Raw genomic sequence first — 6,010 nt, forward strand, 5'->3', positions numbered from 1 at the left:
TGATTGAGGTCATATGCAAAGATCATCTAGAGTTATGTCCCGGTTTCAGTATGGATCTGTCTCGGCATGATAAACTCATTACAATTGGACTAAGTGGTTTACCTTTAAAACATGTAGCAATAAATACTTCAGCCGTAGAAAATTGCCTCGCTGGACCGTTGCAAACATCAAGTTCATTTTCGTCTTTCCTCAACTGTTTACCCGAAGCAAACAAGTTAGGAGTATTAGTGTGTGATTCACTGCAAAATGAGAATGACCTTCATAATATGATGGATACAATTCCACAGCTTATTAATGTCACGGAACTTGCCTTTACAAATGCTGATATAAAAAGCAAAGTACTGAAACTATCGGCTGATAATGCAAATATTGAACATATTTCTATGCAACAAATAACAATGACAAGTTCATCTCTGAAGCAGCTTGTACAACAGGTTGAACAACTCCAGCAGTCGGTTCAGATATATCTAACAAACTGCACTGTAACACCGGCGGAGGAGTATGAGAGGATAACTGATTACATAACGTCTTCAGATAGATTTGAAGTGATTTGTAATGGAGAAGATGAAGATATATATGGAATTAAGTTGAATAGCTTTATATTCAGAAACTGAATATATCTGCTGAATCATTTGGTTTAAACTGGAAAATCATGCACTCCACAAAATTCCCAATCGGTCAGTGTATATAGTATTACTATTTTGTTACTAATGCGAGCATTCACACAAAATTTCATATACTGATATTTTAATAGATACTCCAGCTAATTATTGATTTATATTTGGCAGACTCACGGCCAAAGTAACCGCATTAGGCGTTTAGGACAAAACTGCATATTTTGCACGTACAGAGCATGTGCACCAACGTGCACGTATTCGTTTACATTTTAGGCATTACTGACGAAAGTCCTACTAGAAAAACACATATCATCATGAAATTGACACAAGAGTAACGTGATCGTGCTGTCGGAATGTTGCTAGCCGGGACACATTTACGACACGTGGGTAAATTTGTTTCGCAATTTCAAAAGAATTTTGAAATAATTTGTTTGTAGCTGTTACTTTGATGGTCATTTCCATTTTTAACCTTATTTCCGTTTACAAGAACCTTTAATCGGTGGCTATCTACCATCCGAGCTCATTCGGCGAAATTTAACCTAAATACAATTCACTGAAGTGACCGATTTGGCTATTTAGAATTTTGTTATGAAATTCTGACAGCTCGGGCACGTTGCTCTTGTGTCAATTTCACAATGGTATGTGTTTTTCTAGTAGGATATTCGTCATTAATGCCAAAAGAGGCTATGAACACGTGCATATTGGTGTACATGTCCTGCACGTGCAAAAGATGCTATATTAGTCAAAAGGCTTAATGCGGTTACGTTGGTTGCGAGTCAGCCAAAACCGAATAAAAAATTAGCTGAAGTTCCTATTCAAATGACGGTATGTCAAATTTCTTGTGAATACATGCATTATTAACAAGATAGCAATACAATATAAACTGACCGATTAGGAATTTTGTTGAATGTATGTACAGTAACTGGACATAAAACAAATAATAAATAAAATGCATTCCATAGTAATACCATATATGAAATACTGTTTTCACACATAAGACCATAAGAAAGATTAGAATCGGAATATCTTGTAGCAGAATGGTGTTCAACTATATATTCCATATTGGATATATATACATCGTGCGGAATAATTCACTTGTTATGTCCCTTTTAAGATATTCTACCAGAAGTAAAACCTGTGCGTGGTGTCTTGGTTAATTGAACCATGTTTCTGCTTTAACTTTCTGAAATATATAATTCTAAAATATACATGTGGTATACCTTGTCATTAGATACATTCGCAATTTATACACATGTCTAATGAAATGTAGCAACTTATAGTTCTTTGACTTTTTCAATTATTTATCTGCTAAAAGTGGTATCACAGGTCTCGGTCCCTATATCAAATCATCATGACTTGGAAGTACATGACCATTAAATCAAGCTTAGATATAAAAGTAAGAAGGAAAACGTAGATATTTAACATTGGTTTTTATGTAGGTGCAAAGTTTCATTGAAACATCTCATATGGTATTCCGAGAGTCTTTTTGTTTTATTCATGGAAGATATGTTACCATGATAGCAATTACATTTGTTGCCGTAGTATCAAAATAAAAGAATGTGCATATTCTCCATATTGCCATAACTCCGTTACTGGGTGTTTCGTTGTTCCTTTCAACAAGCACAAAACGTTCAGCGACAGAAGTTTTGGTACTGTTGGACCTAAACTCTGGAATGAATTGCCTCTCGAAATAAGGAAATCGGACACAATAGATGTTTTCAAAAAGAAGTTGAAAACTCATTATTTTGGAAATTACTTTGCACTCTTTTAGTGACTGTGACTGTAATTTTTAAGAAATTGAAGTAACGTGAACTGGATGATTTTATTGTGTAAATACATTCGAATATGAACTATATTATAACAAATACAAAATACAGTTGTTTGTAATAACTTCTGGACATGTCGCAATAACCCACTTATTCTTACTTGATAACAAACAGCTGTCTAACTCTATCTTAATATTCTAATATTTTATTAATCTTATCTGATGTCTGATCTTTTTTTAATGCTTACTAAATAGTTTATTCACAATGGTATTTATGCTCATTTATGTTATATGTCATTAAATATCTTAATTTTTGTCGTATTTTTATGTATTTGTAAAACGCCATTGAATATGTTTTGCGTAAAAATAGGCGTTTAATCAAATGAACAGTTTCAGTTTCAGTTTTTTATTGCCATCTATCGATAATGAAAAAATATTTTGCGCTTATAAAATTCTCAGGACCAAACTATGTGTAACTGACTGATAAACAGACGAGAAAAAGGTTAACCATACATCCCTTCTGAACAAAATTGCATATTTTGCACGTGCAGAGCATGTGCACCAAAGTGCACGTATTCGTTATATATTGGACTGAGTCTTGTTATATTTTGTTATATTTTCTGGTCCTTTTGGATCATGGAAGCACACTCAGTTATACTATAATAGAAATCCGCGTTAGCCGGAGCTGTGGGGCGTGAGAGGTGGTGCATATGTCATTACCTCTCCTGAATAGACTAAGTCAAACCGAGCCTGTCATTATGTTACTTTTTTGCATTCTGTGCTTCGAAAGGATCTTCTAACATTTTTTTTCTAACAATATAAAATTATCTTAAGTTTGTCATACAATATATTGTAAAACGCCTGTGTTTGTAATTCAGTACCGTTTATTTTGATAGTCATTGATATTATCGTGAATTATGGATATTAACATGTATTCTAAACCTTCTCCGCACATCATTTTAGACTGTATATGTATGTTGCACACTGTCTTGCCATATATCATGTATTGTATGTTCTCATGGGTCATTTGGCTTAATGGAATATTGAAAATAAACTATTAAACTATGACTATGTTTTTATGCCAGTAAAAATACACACTTTATCTAAATTACGTATACTATTTTGTCTGGGTATGGTTATATTAACAATGCATGAAGGTGTAAAAGACTAAGACAGCTTTGACCTTGTTCAGGTAAAACAGACATAGATGGGTTCAACTTATTTTGGTTAATAAGAGCTCGTAGAACAGGAAATCCCTTGATGCATTCAGTAACTGCAAAGGAACAGAAATTGTTTGGTCACTTTATACTGGAAATTTGACGTACTGACCTCAGATCAATAAGTATGGGTCATTTACCAGTCATAAGTTACCTCTGTATCAAATGTAATCTTAAACCAAAGCATTCTCTAGTTATTTGCCAAAAAAAAGTTCAACTGTTCTGCGACCACGTAACCTTGACATTTGACCTACTGATCACAAGATCAATACGGGCTCAAGCGTACTCAAGTTATCGTCCGGAAACGGTTCAACTGTTCCGGGTCACTGTGACTTTGACCTTTGACCTTTGACCTGTTGACCTCAAAATCAAAAGGGATCATTTGCTGTTCATAATCAACCTTTCTATTTGCCCAAGCATTCTTCAGTTATCATCCGGAAACCGTTTAATTGTTCTAGGTCGTTTTTACCTTGACTTTTGACCTGTTGACCTCAAAATCAATAGAGGTCATTGACTGGTCATGACCAACCTCCCTATCAACTTTCATGATCCTAGGCCCAAGCATTCTTTAGTTATCATCCGGAAACCGTTTAACTGTTCCGGGTCACTGTGACCTTGACGTTTAACCTACTGACCTCAAAATCTACAAGAATTATTTGCTGGTCATTACCAACCACCTTATAAACTTTCATGATTCTAGGCCTAAGCGTTCTTGAGTTATCATTCGGAAGCCGTTTAACTGTTCCGGGTCACAATGACCTTGACGTTTAACCTACTGACCTCAAAATCTACAAGAATCATTTGCTGGTCATCACCAACCATCTTATCAACTTTCATGATTCTAGGCCTAAGCGTTCTTGAGCTATCATTCGGAAACCGATTGTTCCGGGTCACTGTTGTATTGACGTTTAACCCACTGACCTCAAAATCAATAGGGGTCATTTGCTGGTCATGACCAACCTTCCTATCAACATTCATGATTCCAGGTCTAAGTGTTATCATCCGGAAACCTATTTGTCTACATACCGACCGACCGATCGACCGACCGACCGACATCTGCAAAACAATATACCCTTCCTTCTTTGAAGGGGTGCATAATTATATTAGGCCAAGCCTACAACAATTCGAGAAACGGGAACTATGTAAAACAAATAAATTTCGAGGCTCTTTGCTAGGTCCAAGCAAACCCGTTCAAGATATAGATCGCTCGGCTATTTCGAAGCTGGATAGTGCAATAGAGCAAATCCGAGGAAGCTGGAGCTATGTTAAAAAATGTTTAAAAACTGCAATATGTGTGAAGATATTGGATAAAAGCTTAAATCTGAGTCAAATATACTAAGTAATAACAGTAATAATAGAGAGAAAATTTGTGTATTTAAGAAATAATTTATAACAAAACAGTGCTATATCACTATTCATACACGATGGGCCGTTACACGTCGGGCGTAATAATTTCACGAGGGCGCAGCCCGAGAAAAATTACTTCGGACGACATATAACCGCCCGAGTTTTGCTAAATTATTTCGATTCTAATATGTTCTTTATTGTAAAATTTATTTCAAATATGGTGGAACTGTTTCTTCGCGCAAGCATGGCGCCCATATTAGGTTTTTGTTTATACACGCCAGGGCCGGAAATGATAATACGTCTTGCGGCAGAATTCAGTTCGGGCAAAAATTATTGCGAATTATTTAGCAAAGCGAATAACTAACTCAGTATATTTGTAAATTAATCAAAACATTTGTGCAATGTGACAATTCGTTTAAAACATGTTATTAAGTAAAATATTTCATGAAATTTGAAAGCCCTATTTCTTGATGCGTACATGGCGCTAAACGTGACGTCAACATAATATCGCTGTGATGATTAAAGCATTGTTAGTCATATTAGAATAAGATATATAATAAGTACAAAAGGGGCGTAATTCAAGAAGTATTTCTCCAAAAGTAATGCACATTTGTCATGGATCATGTGGCTAAAATGTGGAACAACCATTTTAAGTTTGATTCAAATCCTTTTAGTATTAACTATGATAGAGCAAAAGTACATCGCAACTTTAACCTGCAATTCTTAGAAAAAAGTGGGGACATCAGTCATACGAGGAATGTTCGAAAAGTATTCGGAAAAGTTTTGTAACTTATTTATTTATAAGGTTATTAGAATGAAAATTCTACAAGTGATACTTTGATATTTTTTGTACATAATCAAAATGATTAAATGATAAAAATCGACTCTTGCAAAATCAACAGTCAATATGGTAACGTTGGGTAACGTTGGGCGGGGCAAACTACTCAAGACGGGAATTTGGTATCTGACACCTCTAAAAATTTACATCTTTTCGAAATATTCGCCTTTGCATGATACACATTTCTCCCACCTACAAATCACCTTATCAAAGGATGACCTGAGAT

Source organism: Mercenaria mercenaria, chromosome 14 (genome assembly GCF_021730395.1).
Source record: "Mercenaria mercenaria strain notata chromosome 14, MADL_Memer_1, whole genome shotgun sequence".
Classification (NCBI taxonomy): Eukaryota; Metazoa; Mollusca; class Bivalvia; order Venerida; family Veneridae; genus Mercenaria; species Mercenaria mercenaria.